We start from the raw sequence: 23,715 nt of genomic DNA, 5'->3' as shown, positions 1-23,715 counted from the left end.
ATACACACTTCATACATATATCCTTAATTACAAAATTATCTCCCACAACCACTGCTACACTACAGTCAGAGACGGCTACAAGGCACAATCTCACCCACTCTTTGGGAAATCCGACCACGCTGCTATCTTCCTCATGCCAAAGTATAAACAAAGGCTCAAGCAGGAAGTTCCAGCTTGGAGAGAGGTCTTAAGCTGGACGGACCAATCAGTGGCCGCTCTGCAGGACGCTCTGGAGGATGCAGACTGGGACATGTTCCGGCACAGCTCTGATGACGTCAGCATGTTTACAGAAGACTGACTATCATCAAAACGTTTCCCAATCAGAAGCCATGGGTGGATAAATCCGTCCATGACACTCTGAGATCCCGCTCCGCTGCGTACTACACAGGGCTCACCAGCAGTAACATGGAGGAATATAAAGCTGCATCCTACAGTGTGTGCAGAGTGGTGAAGGAGGTGAAGCGGCGCTATGGACAAAAACTAGAGTCACAAGAGTGGCTCTAGGAGTCTGTGGCATGGACTAAGGACTATGACGGACTACAAAACACCATCTTCCAGATCGGTGAATGCAGACTCTTCTCTGGCAGACAAGCTAAACACCTTTCGAGGCTGCAGCTCAGCGCACCAATGGTGTTACCACTGCTAACAGTGCTATAGGCAGCACACATGAGGAGCATGCCAGAGAGGACAATGCGTTCATCATCTCAGAGCACAACGTGAAAAAGGCATTCAGTAGAATGAATACCAGGAAGGCAGCAGGACCAGGTGGCATCACAGGTCGGGTCCAGAAGGCCTGTGCTGACCAGCTTGCTCCTGCGTTCACTGAGATCTTCAACCTCTCCCTGGAACAGTCTACAATCCCGACGTGCTTCAAACGGTCCACCATTGTTCCTGTCCCCAAGAAACCCCAGCCCACCTGCCTGAACGACTACCGCCCAGTGTCCCTGACCTCAGTGGTGATGAAGTGCTTCAAAAGACTCATCAGAGACTTCATCACTTCTTCCTTACCTGACACCTTGGACCCGCTACAGTTCACATACCGCCCCGACCGCTCTACTGAGGACGCCATTGCACACCTCCATCATGCAGCCCTGAGCCATCTGGACAGCAGGAAGGGGAATTTCAGCGTTTAATACCATACCATAATTTCCTCCATACTCACCACTAAGCTGGAGATCCTGGGCCTTATATGTCGATGGATGTCCAACTTCCTGCGAGACAGACCTCAGGCAGTACGGGTGGGCAACCATGTCTCACCCTCACTCACCCTCAGCACTGGAGCCCCCCAGGGTTGTGTTCTGAGCCCCCTGCTGCACTCACTGTACACCTTTGACTGTGTGGCCACTTCCAGCTCCACCAACATTGTGAAGTTTGCAGACAATACTGTGGTGGTGGGCCTGATCTCCAATAACGACGAGATGGCCTACCTAGAGGAGATTAAAAACCTGGAGACATGGTGCCAGGTCAACAATCTCCTCCTGAACGTCAGCAAGACTAAGGAGCTGATAGTGGACTTCAGTACAAAGCAGGAGAGGAATTACCGGCCCCTCACTATCGACGGGACCCCAGTGGAGAGAGTGGACAGTTTCCGGTACCTAGGTGTTTACATCACGCAGGACCTGGTCCTGTCACATTAACACCCTGGTGAAGAAGGCCCAGCAGCGTCTTTATCATCTCAGACGCCTGAAGGACTTTAAACTGCCCTCAAAGGTGCTAAAGACATTCTACACCTGCACCATTGAGAGCATCCTGACGGGATGTATCACAGCCTGGTTTGGGAACAGCACCAAACAGGACAGGCAAGCTCTCCAGAGGGTGGTGCGATCAGCTGAGCGTACCATCCGCACCGAGCTTTCTGACCTGGACACCATATACAGCAAGCGGTGCTGGACCAGGGCAAGGAAGACAATGAAGGACCTCAGCCATCCCAACAATGGATTCTTCTCTCTGTTGCGGTCAGGGAAACGTTTCTGTTCCTTGAAGGCGAACACAGAGAGAATGAGGAGGAGCTTCTTCCCTCAGGCCATTCGGGCCCTCAACCAGTACACCTAGAATCTGGACTTTCTGGACTTACCCCCACATGACATGACATTCTACCTCAGCTGATTGTTGCACATGCAATAATTGCACTACTTTGTACTCTGCACTACTCTGTACACACAATAACACTCTCACTGTACATCTTCTCTGTACATCTTTGTGTGCACACTGCACTGTCACTTTACTCCCTGTTCAATTGGACATTTATATTTGCCTTATATATACATCTACATATATATTTATATATTTATCTTACATATGCACACTGTACATACTGTATTCATTTGCTACACCATTTCAAAGACCATTTTATCTACATATATGCATATACCGTATCTTCTATATATTATAGAGTCTACACATATATTTATTTATATATTGTTTTATTTTTTCACATATACTATATATATACTATATTGTACTGTATTATATTAGTATATTGTATTTTTGGTTTTTTATATTTGTTTTTTTTATATTTAGTTTTTATAAAGCAGTTTTATATTTGTATACATTATATATTATATTACTATTTTTTGTTAATATTTTTCTTATTTTTATATTATTTTATTTTTCTTATTTTTCATATTTATAATATTTACTGCTATTGATACTATATATATATATATATATATATATATATATATATATATATATATATATATATATTATATACATATATATCTATATATATACACTATATTGCCAAAAGTATTCGCTCACCCATCCAAATAATCAGAATCAGGTGTTCCAATCACTTCCATGGCCACAGGTGTATAAAATCAAGCACCTAGGCATGCAGACTGTTTTTACAAACATTTGTGAAAGAATGGGTCGCTCTCAGGAGCTCAGTGAATTCCAGCGTGGAACTGTGATAGGATGCCACCTGTGCAACAAATCCAGTCGTGAAATTTCCTCGCTCCTAAATATTCCACAGTCAACTGTCAGCTGTATTATAAGAACGTGGAAGTGTTTGGGAATGACAGCAACTCAGCCACGAAGTGGTAGGCCACGTAAACTGACGGAGCGGGGTCAGCAGATGCTGAGGCGCATAGTGCGAAGAGGTCGCCAACTTTCTGCAGAGTCAATCGCTACAGACCTCCAAACTTCATGTGGCCTTCAGATTAGATCAAGAACAGTGTGCAGAGAGCTTCATGGAATGGGTTTCCATGGCCGAGCAGCTGCATCCAAGCCATACATCACCAAGTGCAATGCAAAGCGTCGGATGCAGTGGTGTAAAGCACGCCGCCACTGGACTCTAGAGCAGTGGAGACGCGTTCTCTGGAGTGACGAATCGCGCTTCTCCATCTGGCAATCTGATGGACGAGTCTGGGTTTGGCGGTTGCCAGGAGAACGGTACTTGTCTGACTGCATTGTGCCAAGTGTAAAGTTTGGTGGAGGGGGGATTATGGTGTGGGGTTGTTTTTCAGGAGCTGGGCTTGGCCCCTTAGTTCCAGTGAAAGGAACTCTGAATGCTTCAGCATACCAAGACATTTTGGACAATTCCATGCTCCCAACTTTGTGGGAACAGTTTGGAGCTGGCCCCTTCCTCTTCCAACATGACTGTGCACCAGTGCACAAAGCAAGGTCCATAAAGACATGGATGACAGAGTCTGGTGTGGATGAACTTGACTGGCCTGCACAGAGTCCTGACCTCAACCCGATAGAACACCTTTGGGATGAATTAGAGCGGAGACTGAGAGCCAGGCCTTCTCGTCCAACATCAGTGTGTGACCTCACAAATGCGCTTCTGGAAGAATGGTCAAAAATTCCCATAAACACACTCCTAAACCTTGTGGACAGCCTTCCCAGAAGAGTTGAAGCTGTTATAGCTGCAAAGGGTGGACCGACGTCATATTGAACCCTATGGATTAGGAATGGGATGTCACTTAAGTTCATATGCAAGTCAAGGCAGGTGAGCGAATACTTTTGGCAATATAGTGTATATATATACATAGATATATATTTGCATATGCATATCTGACACTTGACTTTCAAGTTATTTTCGTTTGTGACTTCTACCATTTAATTTTCCCAACTTTTCCCTATATATTCATAACTATATCCCCTATTTTTCATGTCCACACTTTAATTTTAAATTTTTCTTTTTTTACTCTTTCTTTTTATGTAATACAGTCGTAAAAAGCATTTCACTACATGTCGTACTGTGTATGATTTCGTAAGTGACCAATAAAATTTGAATTTCAATTTGAAAATCTACACAGATGCCTCAAATTCGGTCGTGGGTGCAGTTTCAGCCTAAGAGAGGAATGAACTTGAGCATGTAGTTGCATATGCCAGTCGGTCATTGAACTCCACACAGAGGCGTTGGTCCACATTTGATCATGAACTGTGGGCTATTGTATGGGCAGTGAGGGAATTCAGGCATTACATTGGACTTACTGCTTTTACCATTATTACAGACCATCGTGCACTCTTGGCGCTTCGGCGTATGTCTATTGATAATGACCCAACAGGAAGGAGAGGAGGTGGATTCTGGAGCTTGACCCACTGAATTGGACCATTGTTCATGAAGATGGACAGTGTCACAGGAATGCAGATGCACTTTCTTGACACCCTGATACAACTGGTTTGAGTGCAGTGGAGTCCAGTGGGGATGAGATTGTTGAAGTGAATGTTGTGAGTTCTAGTCCACTTACTCTTTCTCTCTCTGTGGAGTTCACTGACTCCACAGAGAGAGAGAAACTGTTGTGAGCTCGATTGCCAATTCAGACTGCAGGTTTTCCCTATCAGGTTTATCCTGTGATTTGTCTAACTTTAGGGCTATGCAACAAGCTGACCCAGATATTGAAACTGTTTCGGTCTTTTGGTTTTTATAAGATATAGGTCATTAAATGAGAGAAACGTACATTAACCATACATTTTGAAGTGGAAATGTGAATAATAACTGATCCAGGTTACTCCACCTCATGGGAGTTTCTGGAATTTTCCATCTAAAGAAAAAAAAAATCCCGCCACAAAGCGCTTGACCAATCACATTAGAGGGGAGCGCATTACATCAGCAGTGATACGAAACACTAACCGCTGATTGAACAGCTGAAACGTAACCATCGTATTTTACAATCAGGAACTGTGCTCCTTTACACCACTCTGGTTACACACAACACTAATCTGTTTACACACAACACCACTCTGTTTACACACAACACTAATCTGTTTACACACAACAACACTCTGTTTACACACAACATTAATCTGTTTACATACAACATTAATCTGTTTACACACAACATTAATCTGTTTACACACAACACTAATCTGTTTACACACAACATTAATCTGTTTACACACAACACCACTCTGTTTACACACAACATTAATCTGTTTACACACAACACTAATCTGTTTACACACAACACTAATCTGTTTACACACAACATTAATCTGTTTACACACAACACTAATCTGTTTACACACAACATTAATCTGTTTACACACAACATTAATCTGTTTACACACAACACTAATCTGTTTACACACAACACCACTCTGTTTACACACAACACTAATCTGTTTACACACAACATTAATCTGTTTACACACAACATTAATCTGTTTACACACAACACTAATCTGTTTACACACAACATTAATCTGTTTACACACAACACCACTCTGTTTACACACAACATTAATCTGTTTACACACAACACTAATCTGTTTACACACAACACCACTCTGTTTACACACAACATTAATCTGTTTACACACAACATTAATCTGTTTACACACAACACCACTCTGTTTACACACAACATTAATCTGTTTACACACAACACCACTCTGTTTACACACAACACTAATCTGTTTACACACAACACTAATCTGTTTACACACAACACTAATCTGTTTACACACAACATTAATCTGTTTACACACAACACCACTCTGTTTACACACAACACTAATCTGTTTACACACAACACTAATCTGTTTACACACAACACTAATCTGTTTACACACAACACTAATCTGTTTACACACAACATTAATCTGTTTACACACAACACCACTCTGTTTACACACAACACTAATCTGTTTACACACAACATTAATCTGTTTACACACAACACTAATCTGTTTACACACAACATTAATCTGTTTACACACAACATTAATCTGTTTACACACAACATTAATCTGTTTACACACAACACTAATCTGTTTACACACAACACCACTCTGTTTACACACAACATTAATCTGTTTACACACAACATTAATCTGTTTACACACAACACTAATCTGTTTACACACAACACCACTCTGTTTACACACAACATTAATCTGTTTACACACAACACTAATCTGTTTACACACAACATTAAACACAAACTTCATCAAAAATGAAAATACACCCAAATAGAGTTAAAAAAAAAACAAACATCACTTCCGGCTCCGAATGTTTATCTTTGTGTGTGTGTATGGATATGGATTTTCACAAGCCAAAACTCATTCATTCGAGAAACCAACTTCTTGCTCTGAAAAAGTCCCCCGCCGGTGTGGTTCCCTGTTTACCTGATGAGATGAGGAGGTGGTATTGTGGCTGCAGAGCCGGTGCTAAGCTAAAGGCTAAGCGGCTAGCGAAGGCGTGGCGATATAAGCCTTTGGTACCTTCTGTAATCATGGGAAAATGTGAACTCGCTACCGAACAAGATCAATGAGCTGCGCTGGTGAAAAATGATAAAACCTACAGAGAGTGCAGTTCACACAGACACACACACACACACACACACACACATACACACACACACACACACACACACAACTGAGAACTGTTCTCAACAGAGAGCTGGACACACATACACAAAATGTTTCTTGTTTACATGTACACATCACTTTTACACTGATCTTGTTTACATGTACACATCACTTTTACACTGATCTTGTTTACATGTACACATCACTTGAATATTTAAATACACGTCACTTTAAATGTATCTGTTATAACTAAATTACTTCTGTTAATTCTGCTGCTATATTCACTGACCTAAACCTGTTTCTATCCTTCTTTGCACTCACTGTCTAACACTGTCCTTTTGATCATAGTCAGTGTTATGTGTCTTGTTTGTCTGCACTGTCTTGTCATCCTGTGCCCTTATGTTGTATGTTTAGTTTGTAAAGAATGCACCTTGTAGTAATAGTTTAGCTCTATGGTGGTCCACATCACCTGTACTCTGTTTTTGTTCTGTGTAGCACCTCTGGTCCAGGAGGAACGTTGTTTCACTTCACTGTGTACTGCATCAGCTATATATACGGTTGAAGTGACAATAAAGCTTCTTTGACTTTGACTTTATTGTGCTTCTGAAAAACGTGGCTAACGTCTAGCATTCCAGATACTAACATGGAGCTACCTGGCTTCAGCATGGTCAGGGCGGACAGAGACACTAAAACCTGTGGGAAGCGGAAAGGAGGAGGACTCGCCCTTAATGTGAACACGAGGTGCTTTAATCCTGGGCATGTGAGCATAAAAAACTCCAAGTCTTGACCTGATATGGTTTTAGCCTGACTCTAGCAGTACTAAACCATGTCCACTAATGAAGCCAATTGCCATACTCTTTCCTCTTTCCCCCATTTTTTTAATATGGCTTAATGTTCACGATTTTTATAGAATAATAACTGCTATAGTGATATAGTTCAGAGGGAGAGTCAGTGTCCTTTTTAACATCACTAGACATTGATATGATCTGTTTCATTACACCCAAATTGTCACTTTTGTCCTTTTTTTGGTATTTCCCCTTTAAATGCATGTACCCACTGTGTCTGGTGCGCCTGGGCGGTGATGGCGCTGTTGCTTGGGCCTGATCATCATTGCTTGCAACTATAATATTAATATTATTATTATTAGTAGAAACCCTTGTTGTTTTCCATGACTGGCTCTCGAGCCCAGTTCAGCAGTGTGTGGCCGTGTGGGATGATGGAGTAAAAGGTCCAGTGATTGGACTGGACTGGAGATTGGACTGGACCGGAGATTGGACTGTGTGGTGTGTCAGACAGCAGCAATGCTTATTATTGTTCATGTCGCCATCTAGTGGCCATTTCTGAAATTTATCAAATATTCTATTCTTATTGCAGACTGATATACTGACAAATATTGCATCTGTACTGCATTTCATTTCTGTAAATTTTACACAGTCTTTTATATAACATCACTGTACAGAGTATAACTTTATTACAGTGCACTCAGGACAGTACTGCACTTCAGTAAATAAGTGTAAGATCTATAGACCTAAAGATGTCTGACTGCTGGGAAAAGTCAGAGTCTGCTATTGGTTTTGGCTCAGTCTAAAACACACTGGGATTATACATGAACTAATCTTTTACTTTTAATAATAACTATGTTTTATTTAAAAGCAGCAACATTATCAAGTTTATGCATTAGAATTTTAAACATAAGACACTGTAGAAAGCATTGGATCCTGTTTATTCATGACCACATGCAAGTCTCAGATGGAGCATTTAAACACACACACACACACACACACAGTTCCACAGTAACAAGGATCACAGCAACATGACAACAAACCTCACCTAACCTTCAGAGACATTTATTGACCTTTGCAGTAGGTAAAAATGGCACTGAATTATTTTACTGGCAGACAGTAATGTAGTTTATGATGTACACAGATATTCAGACTGACCAGCCCTGCAAGTGTAACGTCCACTACCAACCTGATCATGACCCATGTGGAGGAAGTTTCTGACACTGTTTAATTTACTGCAGATTCACCACAGACAAGCCCCATGTGGTCCAGACTGTAGGAGCAGATGATCCCAACATGCCCCGCCTACAGACCACACCCACAGGCCATACCTACAGACCACACCCACAGGCCATACCTACAGACAAGACCAATGTGGTCCAGATTGTAGGAACAGATGATCCCAACATGCCCCGCCCACAGACCACACCCACAGGCCATACCCACAGGCCACACTCACAGGCCACACCTACAGACAAGACCAATGAGGGCCAGATTGTAGGAACAGATGATCCCAACATGCCCCGCCCACAGACCACACCCACAGACAAGACCAGTGTGGTCCAGACTGTAGGAGCAGATGATCCCAACACTTCCTCATAGAAACTAGTTCTAATCATCCAGACTGATGAGCTTTTCCAGCTGCTCTCGTTTAGACACGCTTAAGGCCTGGTCACACTACAGGACTTTAACCATCGGCAGATCGCTTTTCTGTTCAGACTACATGACTTCACTGTATGTCTTTTTGTCCTTGTGGTGTTCACACTATGCGACGCTTCATAAATGATCCACAAGAGGGCGCCGCACACCACACCATCTGACAACAACGCCGTGTCACTCAACGCCTCGACGCCGTCCCCAAACCACGTTTTGTCACGAAAACACACGCGACAGGTGGATCCGGAAATGACGCGAGACTTTCGGTTTGTTTTGAAAATGGACGTCGGCAGGAGTCTCGCTCTAAATAAATGTTAATTTATTAAAATAAATGTTGTGTTCACACTATTTTTGAAGCCATGTTGCTGCTGCTGCTTTTCTTCCGGTGACCTCAACTCTGTTGACTTGCTCTCTCATTGGCTGGAGGTCGTAGAGACGAACAGAGAGATTATCTGATGCTCAGGTACGTAATACACAGGTGATGTTTTATTAACTCACCTTCCTGCCTGAGACAGTGAGTGCGTCTGCCAGCTGCCACATGGGGGCGCTGTTCTGCCTCAGCCTGTAGGGGACAGTCACCGTGTCTAGAGCCAGAGCTAAAACAGCGCTGCTGTGATACCACAGAGATGGCTAGAGACAATCAGGACAGTGAGACAGAGAGGGACAGACAGGGCATTATTAATATTAGGTACAGACAGACACATGGACTGATTTATAAACAGACAAACAGACAGACACATGGATTGATTTATAAACAGACAAACAGACAGACACATGGATTGATTTATAAACAGACAGACAGACAGACACATGGACTGATTTATAAACAGACAGACAGACAGACACATGGACTGATTTATAAACAGACAGACAGACACATGGACTGATTTATAAACAGACAGACAGACACACGGACTGATTTATAAACAGACAGACAGACAGACACATGGACTGATTTATAAACAGACAGACAGACAGACACATGGACTGATTTATAAACAGACAGACAGACAGACACATGGACTGATTTATAAACAGACAGACAGACAGACACATGGACTGATTTATAAACAGACAGACAGACACATGGACTGATTTATAAACAGACAGACAGACAGACACATGGACTGATTTATAAACAGACAGACAGACAGACACATGGACTGATTTATAAACAGACAGACAGACAGACACATGGACTGATTTATAAACAGACAGACTGAATGTCAGATTTCAACAGCAGAGAGAGAATCACCAAACTTCACTGAACTTACATCATAACTGAAGAGAGGAAAAGTGGTGGGTGGAGCTGGAGATCTGCCCATCCCTCCCCTCAGGGTCAAAGGGCAGAACATAGAACTGTGATTGGCCATGTGCACCATTCCCAGAGCCCAGTTCATCATGTGATACACATCCTTAATCAGACTCTGTCCAGGAAAGAATGGGGGGGGGAGAGAGGGAGGGAGGGAGAGGGAGGGGGGGGGAGAGAGGAGGGAGGGAGGGGAGGAGGGAGGGAGGGAGAGGGGGGAGAGAGAGGGGAGGGAGGGAGAGGGGGGGGAGAGGGAGGGAGGGAGAGGGGGGGGGAGGGAGGGAGAGGGGGAGAGAGAGAGGGAGAGGGGGAGAGAGAGAGGGAGGGAGGGAGGGAGAGAGGCTTTGACTTTTGACTTTTAAATTTTCCATTTATTAACATTTTAAAAAATTCAGACATTGAAAACAACATTGAAAAGGCAGCATGTATACAGAACTTGATAAAGAAAAAAAAAAGCCTGAACCCCCCACCCCTTTTTTAAAATTAGATGTTAAACCTCAGATCTTCTACATCTACAGAGCATAAAACCCACACTTGCCCACACTTGACACAATTCTGGTAACCTTCGAGTCAACAAAGCATATTCAGCCTTGATTCTGGTTTTAACTAGAGCTGTCAGCATTTTTTCATCATCCTGGGTGCCGCCCCACTGCATTTTATTTTTTCGTGTAAGCCATGTAGCAAGTTTAGCCTGACCCATGAAGAAGTAGTACAGCTTTTTTCTTTGGAACATACTTTACACATAAAGATGCTCTGTCCATGTGACTCCCAACCCTCTGCACCAAGCTCTAAGCCATGAAAAAAACCTGTGTAGACGTTCACAATGCATAAACAGCCCCTAGAGGGGTCGATGTGTGCCACGTGTCTGTTTGTGACCACGGTCCCATGCACTGCCACTATAGATCAGCTGTACGCTTCTCTATGGGTGGTTTGTACAGGGACCTCCAGCATCCTCATGGGGAAGAGTCTGGCATCAACAGCTCTGACCAACGTGACTCCTTTAACCCTGCCAGAAAATCTCTTTGAGCAACTTTGACACAGGTTTCATACAGTGCTTTCTTAGAGGCATCTTCCAGTGTTGTTAATAGTGGTGTTTGGAGGGACAAAAGTGCTCCCTTCTCCTGCTGATACTTCCCCACTGCTGCAGAGATTGATAAGGGAGGTGGGAGCTGATGGCTTCTCCCACACTTCTCACACTTCTCCCAGGATCCTGCCCCAGAGCCTCCCTGAAATGGGATGGTAGAGCTGAAACTACCTCTCCGAGCAGTCTCTGCATAAGGCGGGCTGACAGTATTCCAATCTCAGATCACAGATCCCTAGCAGCCTTCCGGTCACTGCCAGATCTCAGATCCTTGATTTTGGTGAGCCCTGCTTTCCAGAAATGCTGTTGGATGTAGGGAGAGGAGAGCATTCTGGACTGTATCTGGGATTGTGAAAGAGTGGTTCTTCTTCAGTGCATGGAAAGGGCTGTGTGCCAATGCTGCTGATCCTCAACGCTGAAGACCAGTCTCTCAGGACTGACTGGTAGAACAGTGTTGTTGCTGACAGGTCCATTTCCCTCAGGTTCAGCACCAATAGATTCTTTATCATAGTTCAAATGTTCAACGCGCTGTAGTAGGGTGTAAGCCGTGTCAGCCCATGCTAGTCCTTCTTCATAGAAAAGCCTTTGTGCTGTCTGCAGTTGGAAAGTTCTGACACGACATGACAGGTCAATCAGGCCTTGACCACCCTCCTGCAGCGGCAACTAAAAACAGAGGCACGAGTCCAGTGCTGTCCAGCCCAGCAAAAAGTCACTATACTCTTTTGAACATCCCTGATCAGTGACTCTGGAGGTTCGAGGACAGTGAAACAATGCCACAGCAAGGAGGCTATCAGATTGTTGGTAACCAGTACTCTCCCTCTGTAGGATAGCTGGGGCAGGACCCAGGTTCACTGAGACAACTTGGTACAACACCTTCCCCACTACCCCCTCCCAGTTCTTGTTTTGAAAGCCAGCTGTTCCTAAAAACACCCCAAGATATCTCAAAGTAGAAAACCTCTTCCTACACCAAAGGCTTCGAGTACCTGAAAGAGATGATCGTGATCAACCCTGTCAAAGGCTTTTTCCTGAACTAAAGACAGAAAACCCAGATCACAAGAGTTCAGCCTGCACAGTTCAATCACATCTCTAACAAGAAACAGATTGTCCATTATGGTGCGGTTTGGTATGCAGTATGACTGGTTTCTGTGCACTATCGTGTGTAAAATCTTAGAGTCACTGCTTAAAAGTGCCACAGGTCTTCAGTTCTTAAGAAGTCCCAAGTCTCCTTTTTTTGGAAGTAGTGAAAGTGCTGCTCTTGTGCAACTCACCAGCAATTTTCCATTGATAAAAGAGCTTTTGAACACCTCAAGCAGGTCTGTACCTAGTGCACGTCCAAGCTGCTGGACTGCAGTGGCCACTTCTTGAAGTTCAGGACCTGCACCTAACATGTTGCTCTGTTCAGGGGACAGTTTGGGAAGTTCTCTGAGTAGCTCCTCTGTGCAGGATGGTTCGTAGGCCTCAGCACTGTAGATGTCTATGTAAAATTTGGCCTTTCTCCTCATTTTAGATTACAGTTCCATCTCCTTGTCTGAGATAAAGCATCTGGTTCTGGGGTTTTGTCTTTTTGGTGAGGCTGAAGAAAAAGCTGGGGGCATCCATGTCTTTAATGCTGGAAAAGAGGCATGCAGGACAAGCGGCTTATCCATGCAGGAAAGAACTTAAAAACCTCTTCCTTCCAGTAAGCCACCCATGCTCACATCGTTACTGCAGATCTTTTTTTTTTTTTTTTGTATTTATTTATTTCTGTTTCAAGTTCTTGAGATTTGCTCTATTGTATTTGTATTATTTCCAACATGTATGTTGTGTATTTCTGACAGAATATCTTAATGTGTGTTTTCCCCACCTCCCACCAAGAATCTAGACTCTAGACTAGACTAGAATCACCTCTTCTTTTTCTCCACTCGTCCCAAAACCTTTTAAATTTCACACAAAACCCCTCACCCTGAAGCAATTTTGTGTTGAAGTCACAGTATGTCCTGTAGCGTCTCCAGGTTGGATCACTTGCTCATGGGGTCAGTTCCATCCTTCTCAAAACTCAATTAACCATTACGCAGCTCACAGCTGGGCCTCACTGCTTATAGTTGCTTCATTATACCTCAGCCGACATGCTGTAACTCATGGGAGTGAGTTCTGACTGAAGACACACACACACACACACACATACACACCCACACACACACATACACACACACACACACCCATACCCCCACACACACACCCACACACACACATACACACATACACACACACACACACCCACACCCACACATACACACCCACACACCCACGCACACACACACACACACACACATACACACACACCCACACCCACACACACACACACACACACATACACACACACCCAAAGCGGCTGGAAATGCTCATCCTGACCCCCCCCCCACACACACACACATAAGGAGAGTTCCTTTATTCAAGTTTCAATAAAACAATAGTAAAACCCTACCTGAGCCTACTATACATTAATATAAACTTTATCCATTCCTGACTTCACCATAAAGTATGCAAATGAGTGCCTGAGCGGAGACAAAGAAACTTTTTCCCTCCAAAAGTTTCAGGTGTTGGATTGGTCACTCTAAAAAACTGGGCGCGACCAAGGGATCAGTAAAAACCCTAAGCACCCATCTATCGTTGCTCGGCTCCGATTTTTCTCTGGGACAATACTTTCACTACAATACTTCTGAGACTTTGCCGGCAGCTTCAATTGAAGAACTTTGTTTGCACCACCGAAACCTTTTTCGTTCCAGCAGAATCTCTTGCTTACTCCGAGGACTTCGAATCTCCGAACCTCCTTGGTCCACTACATCTGGACTCTTATCAACGAACCAATGCAAGTAAAAGTTACTAATTATTTTAGATCCACAATTTTAAGCTGAAGCCCCTTTATTTAAGGCGAATCCTAATTACCTTGACGATTCTCACACAGGTGTAATCAAAACTCGATCTGAAACTTGTCATATTTGATCTCTTCTCTGTTTCCTTATCTCCTTCTCTCTCTCTCTCTCTCTCTCGTTCTGATTTCCTCCGTATTCCCTTCCTTAATCTCAATCTCTCTTTGCCTACTTATCCCCTCTCTATAATCCTTATTCTGTCTTTTATGTTATGTGTGTCGTAGTTAGTATGTGTTGTGTGTTTCTGTTTTATTAAATGCATTTTATTCACGAGTGATTGTCTCTGTGCTTTGCTCACAATTTTGGGGTCCCTGAACATTGACCTTGCTACGTGCTAAATTACAGCTAGTACTTTATAAAGTAGTTATTCTTTCTTGGCCAGGAAGATAACTTTTCCTGGAATTAATAAATAATTATACTGTCTGTTCGCTGGACAAACAAATCAAATAATTGTGTTATTGATTCTCTGACAGTTAGTTCTAAACTCCATTTGAATATTTATAATTAATTATAACCATACACATAAGTGTAAGTTATAATTACACTTAAATATTTAAATTTTGAGCTAATTTCGTCACAGTCCTGTGCTTTTTTATATCAGATGTCATTAGGTCTATTGTGACTAAATGATGATCTGGAATCCCAGTAGGGGAAATGCTTTATAAAATCTACTTCTATTGTGTTTGGTTATGTAAAACCTGTCCAGTCTTGCTGCAGAGATCCTTGTGTCAGTAACTTTAACCCATGTGTATTGTTTAATTCCCTGTTTTTTCCCCTCCACACATCAACTACACTACACTGACTCTTCAGATGTCTTTGCGGACTGTGGGTGTGGTTCTTCCCCATTTCTGTCTAAGGTAAAATCTATGGTACAATTCCAGTCCCTTCCCATTACCACTAATGGTCTGCTAATGTGTTGTAGGGCATTCTTGAGTTTATTAAAAAGCTGTGCTCTCTCACCACCATTGTTGGGATCACAAACATTTATAAAAAAAAGAATTTTATCCCTCTTATTTCTGTCTGTACCATTAAGACCCTACCCTGCTCTAGCTCTGTTCCCCACATTGTCCAGTCTGATTCATTAGCCCGATCACTGTGAGTCTCTTGTAAGAAAGTTATGTCTATTTTTTGCACTGTATCAGTTCTTTAACTACAGCTCTTTTATTTCTGTCCCTGCCACCATTGATGTTTAAAGACCCTTTAACTTCTTCACTGGAGGGATTAAGAGAAGGAAGAGGGAAGAACAGGTAAGAACAGCAGTGAAGACAGAAGAGGACACCCAGTGTGATGACTTCATTTCCGCTTTCTTTTGCCAATGGACTTCCGTAGCTTTGCTAAATGATTCTGTAACCTGTATCTCTTCTTTTTATCTAATTCCTCATAACTCGGTGTTCGTTGTCTTTACTGACTAACATCTTTATACTCTCTGAGACCTCTGCACACATTGACCATACCACAATTTTGAAATCCCCCATGCTGTCTAACCCACCTGTTTGTTCTAATACCTCTGCTCTGTTCAGCATGGTCACTTCTACTGATGCCTTCTCCATCCTTTTCATCTCTACACATCTCTCTACAGTTGTCTGAATGTCTGACCCGTTATTTGTTTTTTTCACTTTCTTTTACTTTCTCAATCTGTTTACCATCATCTACTTGTTCGTCACATGTCTGTTCACTGCTGCTCTGCGCATTAGCCTCTACAGTGGTTTGGTCAGTGTTCTGCCCTCCGGCAGCATCTGACTGCCCCACACTACTACTTGTTCCATCCTGCCTCTCAGCCCTGTCTCCTCTGGGCCCAACTTCCTCATTGTCCTGTGTTCTGTGTGGACAAACAAACTTTTTGTGGCCGATGTCCCCACACTCAAAACACCTCATGTTCCCGGGACTGGCAAATAGCATGTATGATTTTCCTTCATACCACACCCTGAAAGATATATCTAAGGTGGGTTCATTCAGAAACATGAGCACTGTGTGCCTGAAAGAGACGACGTGCTTCAGTGAGGGGTTTTTACAGTTCAGTGAAACCATTCTTATATCGCTCACTATCTTCCAGAAGCGAGACAATTCCCGCTCAATATTCTCATTAGGAATAAATGGAGGAATATTAGACACTGTAACTTTGGTTGTTGTTGCGTCCAGCAGCGTTACAAAGTAAAACTCTCCATTTACCCTGATACCGTCTTCAGTCAGCTGCCGCACGAGCTCTCTGTCTTTTACAAACACCACCACAGCTTTATTCATCTGCAATGCAGACACAATGTTATCACATCCCACACTCTCTCCTACCGCCAGTAACACCTGCTCCACCGAGACCTCGGAGCTGACCTCACACCACTATGGGATCAAATTTCCACCAAAAGTATCCCAAAAAATTCCCAAATTTTGCGCTGCGAGTTTCATGTAAATTCGGGGTGGCTTTAGCGTCACCACTGGTCCACTACATCTAGACCAGGGGTAGGCAGGTTCAGTCCTAGAGAGCCGCAGTCCTGCAGATTTCAGCTCCAACCCTAATCAAACACACCTGAACAAGCTAATCAAGATCTTCAGGATTACTAAAGCTACAGGCAGGTGAGGTTTTTTTTCAGGGTTGGAGCTGAAATCTGCAGGACTGCGGCTCTCTAGGACCGAACTTGCCTACCCCTGGTCTAGACTGACAGCTCCTCCTCTAGCCAATCAATGCTACTCGCAGTCATTGGCTATCTGGACAATCGTGCAGTTTTTTCGCTCCACAAGTTCTTATGGCTCATTCCCGTCAGCAAAATGCCGGACAGTCTCAGGTACCTGAACATAAATATATTGTTGGTGGCTGACATATACACTTTTTAAAGTTTTGCAAAATAAAATGTTGTCCTAGTTGGTCATTATATAGCTAGTGTCATTATATAGCAAAGATTTTTATATTTTAGCCGTAGTTAAGGTTATTGACTGTATAATCTAAAAATGGGGGAAAGTGTACCTGCTTTTCCATGAGGATGATGCTATTATGTATTCATCCTAATTAATTGGGACATGTGGGACGTGTGTCAGGTCTTTTTCCATGATAGTACAACTGAAAACAGTATCAAGACCATCCAGTGGTGCATTTAGACCATTCAATAATTTACCTCTAGTTTATTTTAAGAAATGTACCAGATTGTTGTCATTGTGGTTTGCATGTACCATGTGTGATAAAAATGTATGACTTTGTACAACAGAATGAAAACATCAAAAAAAGTGAATGCTTTTTTTTTGTTGTTGTTGTTGATAATTTCACTTTTTTTTGATATTCATAGATTGTTTCAAGGTTGCTTAAGAGAGACTTCTGTCTCGCCTACAGGAAGCCATACAGCACCTGCCTCTGGACCTGGATTATTTATATTTTATTTGCACAAATGGCTTAATATTGATCACTTCACACAAAAATCGTGCACACTTGCCTCGAGAGGTATATCTCTGTCAAACCTGTGTTCTATACTTTCTATTCGACTGGACACAAGGCATACCACTTCAGTTTCTGTGGATGAATTGAAATTCGACCAGCAGGACGTCTGAAACTCATCGTATCTGAGCAGCACCTCAGACAATTGATTGAAATTGGTCTAAATGTACCCTGCATTTCAAAACTGCTGGCTTGTCAGCACGAACTGTAGAACGGAGAATGCATGATTTTGGTATTACAGTGAGAGGAACATACAGTCATCTGACAGATGAAGATTTAGACAATTTTGTGGTTGCAATCAAAACAACATCACCACACTCAGGTTACAGAATGACGAGAGAACACGTGCAGGCTCTTCGTCATCGGGTACAGTGGAGCAGAGTCTGGGACTCTATGAATAGAGTCGATTCAGCTGGAGTCCTTGGTAAAATGTCACAACTTGGACATGTTGTAAGAAGATCATATGCAGTTCAAGCATCTCTGTCCCTTGTGCATTTGGACACCAACCACAAGCTGATCAGGTAAGTCAAATGTTTTTTATTCTGTTATCAGAACTGTTTATTTACCTGTGTGTTTAAGACACTCTCTTTATATTTAGATATTTGGGGGCATAGACAGCTACTCAAGAAAGGTTAGTGGTGGATTTTTTTCATGAAATAATTGTATAAATGTTTTGTAGTCATACAGTTATGTAGATGCTAGTAACTTTATAAAACAAGTTATTCATTAGATCATGTATTTGGGAGCAGCAACCAACAACAGAGCAGAGACTGCTCTAGGTTTTTTCCTTGAGGCAGTAGAGAAACATGGAGTTCCCTCACAGTATTTTTGCACATTTGACTACATCCATCCATCCATCCATCCATCCATCCGTCTGTCTGTTGGTCTTAAAACCTTCATTAATATTTAAAGCTGCATCAAATGTCAACTCTTCAAAATTTAAGATATTACATTTATTTTTAAAACTGAGGACACCATGCCAACACCAAAGTTTGATGTTCACAGTTCAGGGCTGTGGCGGGGGAAGTTTCATTCATAATCGAAGGTAATTTCTTGTTTGTTTAGGGTGGGTAATTCCCTTCAACTTTTTGAATTATAAATGACTGTTGGCTAATTGTATGTAAGAATATTTTTGTTTTTCATGTTTAGGGTTGAAAGGTTGTGGACAGGTGTGTGGATGTCCCTTTCGAACTTGTATTAGGATGTTCTACACAGTCTGGAAGAAAGTAGCTCTCTTGAGCCATCAAAAACCCTTCACCTCTTCTGTGTACATTATGTTTTTCTTCCACGCCTCCTAAGAGACCTAGGTACTTTTACTGATGCATGGAATGACCATTCCATCCGTACAGAGCAAAATCTTTCCCCCAATCAGCTATGGGAAATAGGAATTGCACAGAATGCAGTCAATGTTTCATGTGACATGGAGGTAGGAATGTAATGGCAAAAGTGCAATGCAGTATGTTTTATGTATATTATTCTTTTTTTTTTTGTTTTTTTTTATTCTAGGACCTCAACATTTCGTTGCCCGAATGCACTTACCCTCTGGAGGAGCAGAACACAGGAGTAGTGGTCCCTCAGGTGGAGTGTCTGCTCTCAGAGGATGAAATGGCACAACTGAGGACAAACATTAATCCAGTCTCACAGTCAAGAGACTTTGGCCAAGATATTTACTTGTCAGTGCTAGATTTTGTACAACAGCTTGTTGAAGCATAAAGCAAGAAAGTATAATTCTTTGATTTTTTTTCTGTAAAATTTATGGTGTCATTTTAACTAATCTGTACCTAGCAATTGTAACATTTTTTAAGCCTTAATTTATTTCATAACCAATGTGAAATTATGAGTGAATGAACACCTTTGATATGAAAATAAAATACAAGCAATGACTTTTGAAACCATTTTTTAACATTTTAATTAACATACAAAGGTTCCCTTAGAAAAAAGAACTTTCAAATGTAATGCAGCATTAAAGCAGTACCTGCTGTACCTTTGCACAGATCAAGTTAGTTAAGGAGAGCTAATTAACTCAAAAAGCAGCACTTTTAAAAGAGGCTCACTTAAAACATTTCAGAATAGAAATAAAAACAGAAAATTCAACTGAAGTATCTTAATGAAAATATAAAATGACTCCAGACTTCCAACAGGTTGGGATAAGAAATAAGTATTAACAGAAAAACTGTAAATTAATTCAAGATTCAAGATTCAAGAAGCTTTATTGTCATTTCCCCCACATATATCTGACGCAGTACAGAGTGAACTGAAACAGCGTTTCTCCAGGACCTGGTGCTACAGAAACATACAACAACAAAGAGTTCAACACAAAACACCACCACAGAGCTAGGACAGAAGTTGTCTTAGCCACGTAAAGTGCAGTGTGCAGCTAGGTGCAAACAGAGCATAGACAAGACAAAAGACAAGAAATACAAGAAAGACAACACAAAAAACACAGGACACTTAGTGCAGAAAAAGAAAGAAAAGAACATGTACTGGAATGTAAGTGAAATAAAATAAGATAAAGTGAAATGATTGTGCAAAAATACAACAGCAGCGGTTGAGGTAGTGCAAATAGAAATAAACATAAATACAACTATAGCAGCAGATGACAGGTAGAGGTGCAGTAAGTAATGAACAATATAAATTATGTGAGTGTGTGTGTGTGTGTGTCCACACAGTCAAGAGAGTGTGTGTGTATCTGTGTGTGAGAGAGACAGAGAGTTGTATACAGTTCAGTCCTGAGTGAGAGTGTGTGTGTGTGTGTGTGTGTGTGTGTGTGAGAGTGTAGAACAGTTCAGTCCTGGTTGTTGAGGAGTCTGATGGCTTGAGGAAAGAAACTGTTACAGTCTGGTTGTGAGGCCCGAATGCTCCGGTACCTCTTTCCAGATGGCAGGAGGGTGAAGAGTGTGTGTGAGGGGTGTGTGGGGTGTGTAAGAGTGTGTGTGAGGGGTGTGTGGGGTGTGTAAGAGTGTGTGTGAGGGGTGTGTGGGGTGTGTAAGAGTGTGTGTGAGGGGTGTGTGGGGTGTGTAAGAGTGTGTGTGAGGGGTGTGTGGGGTGTGTAAGAGTGTGTGTGTGGGGTGTGTGGGGTGTGTAAGAGTGTGTGTGAGGGGTGTGTAAGAGTGTGTGTGAGGGGTGTGTGGGGTGTGTAAGAGTGTGTGTGAGGGGTGTGTGGGGTGTGTAAGAGTGTGTGTGGGGTGTGTGGGGTGTGTAAGAGTGTGTGTGAGGGGTGTGTGGGGTGTGTAAGAGTGTGTGTGAGGGGTGTGTGGGGTGTGTAAGAGTGTGTGTGAGGGGTGTGTGGGGTGTGTAAGAGTGTGTGTGAGGGGTGTGTGGGGTGTGTAAGAGTGTGTGTGTGGGGTGTGTGGGGTGTGTAAGAGTGTGTGTGAGGGGTGTGTGTCTGTCCTCACTGTCCCCTGAAGGGTCTTGTGATCTGAGACGGTCCAGTTCCCAAACCAGGCAGTGATGCAGCTGCTCAGGACGCTCTCCATGGTCCCTCTGTAGAACACAGTCAGGATGGGGGGAGGGAGATGGGCTTTCCTCAGCCTCCTCAGGAAGTAGAGGCGCTGCTGGGCTTTCTTGGTGATGGAGCTGGTGTTGAGTGACCAGGTGAAGTTCTCCGCCAGATGGACACCAAGGAATTTGGTGCTCTTGACGATCTCCACAGAGGATCCATCGATGGACAGTGGAGAATGGTCACTCTGTGAACACTCTGTGTTCAACTTCATATAGTAACTCTCTGAAGCTGAACTCTAACCCTAGAACTTAATTTGTTCTAATGAAGAAATAAATCCACATTTTGGGCAGCCTAACAGCAGATCTAACCCTAGTGCGTAGCCCATTTTAGTTTTGGGTGAACCATCTTATAAAGATTACTCAGATAAAAATAATAATTATATTATTAATAATGATAATGAATAAATAAAATAATACAATGCAATGCCCACCTCCACATTCAATTTCTTGAAAGTAGTTTATGATTTTGCTTTCTGCTGAAGCCCTTGAAGCTCCTCTAGGACTCATTTCAGGAGCAACGTGGCTGAGAATGTAGTCAGTGTCTGGCTGGAAAAAGAACAAATTTTCAGTAAAAAAACTGACTGGAGTTTAATTTGGTAAAAAACATTTGACTTACTGTGCAATCCTCTCCAGGAACAAACAGACTCTTGCAAAGATTTGGATGTTCCTTAAGAATGTCCAGCAATCCATAGAGCTGAAGGCCTTTATGCAAGTCTCCAAGCATTGGTGTGACTCAAAATATTGCATGGAGAAAAATTGCTCTTGAGAAAAAAAAAAAGACTAATTTACTTTACAGTAAAAAACTGAATCTCTAACCAATATATTTTATTCTGTTTAGAATGAAAAAGTTATGCAATCAAGGTTAACCTGAATGTAACGGGAAACAGACTTCTAATTCTGTCATTTGTGGCATTTAGTGTTTAAAAGATAAACGGAAGGAAAAGCATGGTCCATACTTACCTAATTATGGCATCGTTTTGGTCCATGTTAAATGTCCCAGTGTATCCACAGCTAAGGATTTCATCTGTGAATTCTGACAGATTAGTTGCCTCTTTGACCTCATGAAAAACACAACAATAACAGGATGCCAAAATGTGGTATTATGCAAAGAAACAATACAATATACTGCTGCTAGCCATTAGGGAGTATTTGGAGTTACGCTACCTTTGAGATCAGCAGGGAGAATTCAATATCATCAATATCATTCTTGAAAATTTGGAGCATATCAATTTCCCCAGTGGTGAGATACATGTAGCACCACTCTCTCATGAAACATGGGGCTGGACCACCTTGAGCTAAGCTAACTGCAAAGATCTCTCCTGCAGTCCTATTATTCCAAAGTGAGAAAGATTTCCACAAACCTGAAGAGATCATTGTCACGGTCACTGTTGGAGTACTGTGGACTCTGCTCTCTGACCCAAGAAAAGGCGTTTTTGCAAAGCCACAGATCATTTCTTTGAGTAATATATGGAGAGAAAAAAGTGTGTGAATTACATAGATAATTATCTTTTTTTTTACACAGACACTTTTACTATACTTGATAACTTGCCTGTAAGAAACTCCTTCCGTAATGCACCAGAGTCGACTCCAGCTTCACCGATGAAGGTTACCTTTAGCTGGTTGTTTGGATTTCCTTTCTTTTGTCTTTGCCACTGCTTGAGCCCCCTCTTTAGTAAATTGTCACGTGAAACACAAATGTGGAATTGGTTTTCTTCATTTATACGGCTAGCAAGCAGCTCCAGAAGATCTTCTAAACTGTGGTAGGTGACATTGGGAGATAAACCAACATTACACAGTGTAACAGTCAATTAAGATTTTTGGAATGTTTACTAAGTGAAAAGTTTACCATAACACTTGTTGAGAGCTTGCACATTATACTGTATCATCAGCAGAATCATCACTTTGCTGTGATCCAAAGACTCCACTGTAATGTGAAGAGAATAAAGTGATTAGTGAAGTAAAGCATTTGTGATTGATTTATATCTGTACATTAACTTATCCCTATAGATTGTTACTCACATTGATTTTCTTCTCCACACAGGCTGGCATGCATTTCAATTTGTCTACAGGAAATTTCATCTGACATTTCGGACATGGTAAAACAGACTACAAACAGCAAATAGAAAAACAAATGTAATAGAATTTAAATATATAAAAAACATGATATAAAAGCACAGTGGGATAAAAATTACAAAAACATTTACAAATGCATGCATACTGAAGCCATCATAAAATAAACAAACAATTATACAACATTAATCCATTACCTCTTCATTCGAAGATGTTGACTCTTTTAACTG

General features: G+C 42.1%; 2 long non-coding RNA genes across 5 annotated transcripts; one reads left to right on the top strand and one right to left on the bottom strand.

Moving 5' to 3' along the window:
- Positions 1-6,301: 6,301 nt before the first annotated feature.
- LOC131365057 (uncharacterized) lies at positions 6,302-19,807 on the top strand. 4 transcript variants are annotated; one of them, XR_009206552.1, is made up of 7 exons: positions 6,302-9,660; positions 13,095-13,265; positions 14,356-15,353; positions 15,692-15,743; positions 17,769-18,435; positions 18,513-19,221; positions 19,421-19,807. It is a non-coding gene; the product is annotated as an uncharacterized LOC131365057 (long non-coding RNA). The 4 variants fall into 4 exon arrangements; XR_009206550.1 differs by having other exon boundaries at positions 15,692-18,435; positions 18,513-18,959; positions 19,064-19,221; positions 19,421-19,805; XR_009206549.1 differs by having other exon boundaries at positions 15,692-18,435; positions 19,421-19,805.
- Positions 19,808-22,970: 3,163 nt separating this feature from the next.
- LOC131365058 (uncharacterized) lies at positions 22,971-23,715 on the bottom strand. The gene is made up of 4 exons (XR_009206553.1): positions 23,683-23,715; positions 23,435-23,521; positions 23,262-23,339; positions 22,971-23,170 (listed from the first exon to the last, which is right to left on the bottom strand). It is a non-coding gene; the product is annotated as an uncharacterized LOC131365058 (long non-coding RNA).

Source organism: Hemibagrus wyckioides, linkage group LG14, assembly GCF_019097595.1.
Source record: "Hemibagrus wyckioides isolate EC202008001 linkage group LG14, SWU_Hwy_1.0, whole genome shotgun sequence".
NCBI lineage: Eukaryota > Metazoa > Chordata > Actinopteri > Siluriformes > Bagridae > Hemibagrus > Hemibagrus wyckioides.
Note: the sequence above shows the minus strand (reverse complement) of the source record. Positions and strands in the feature narration are given on the sequence as shown.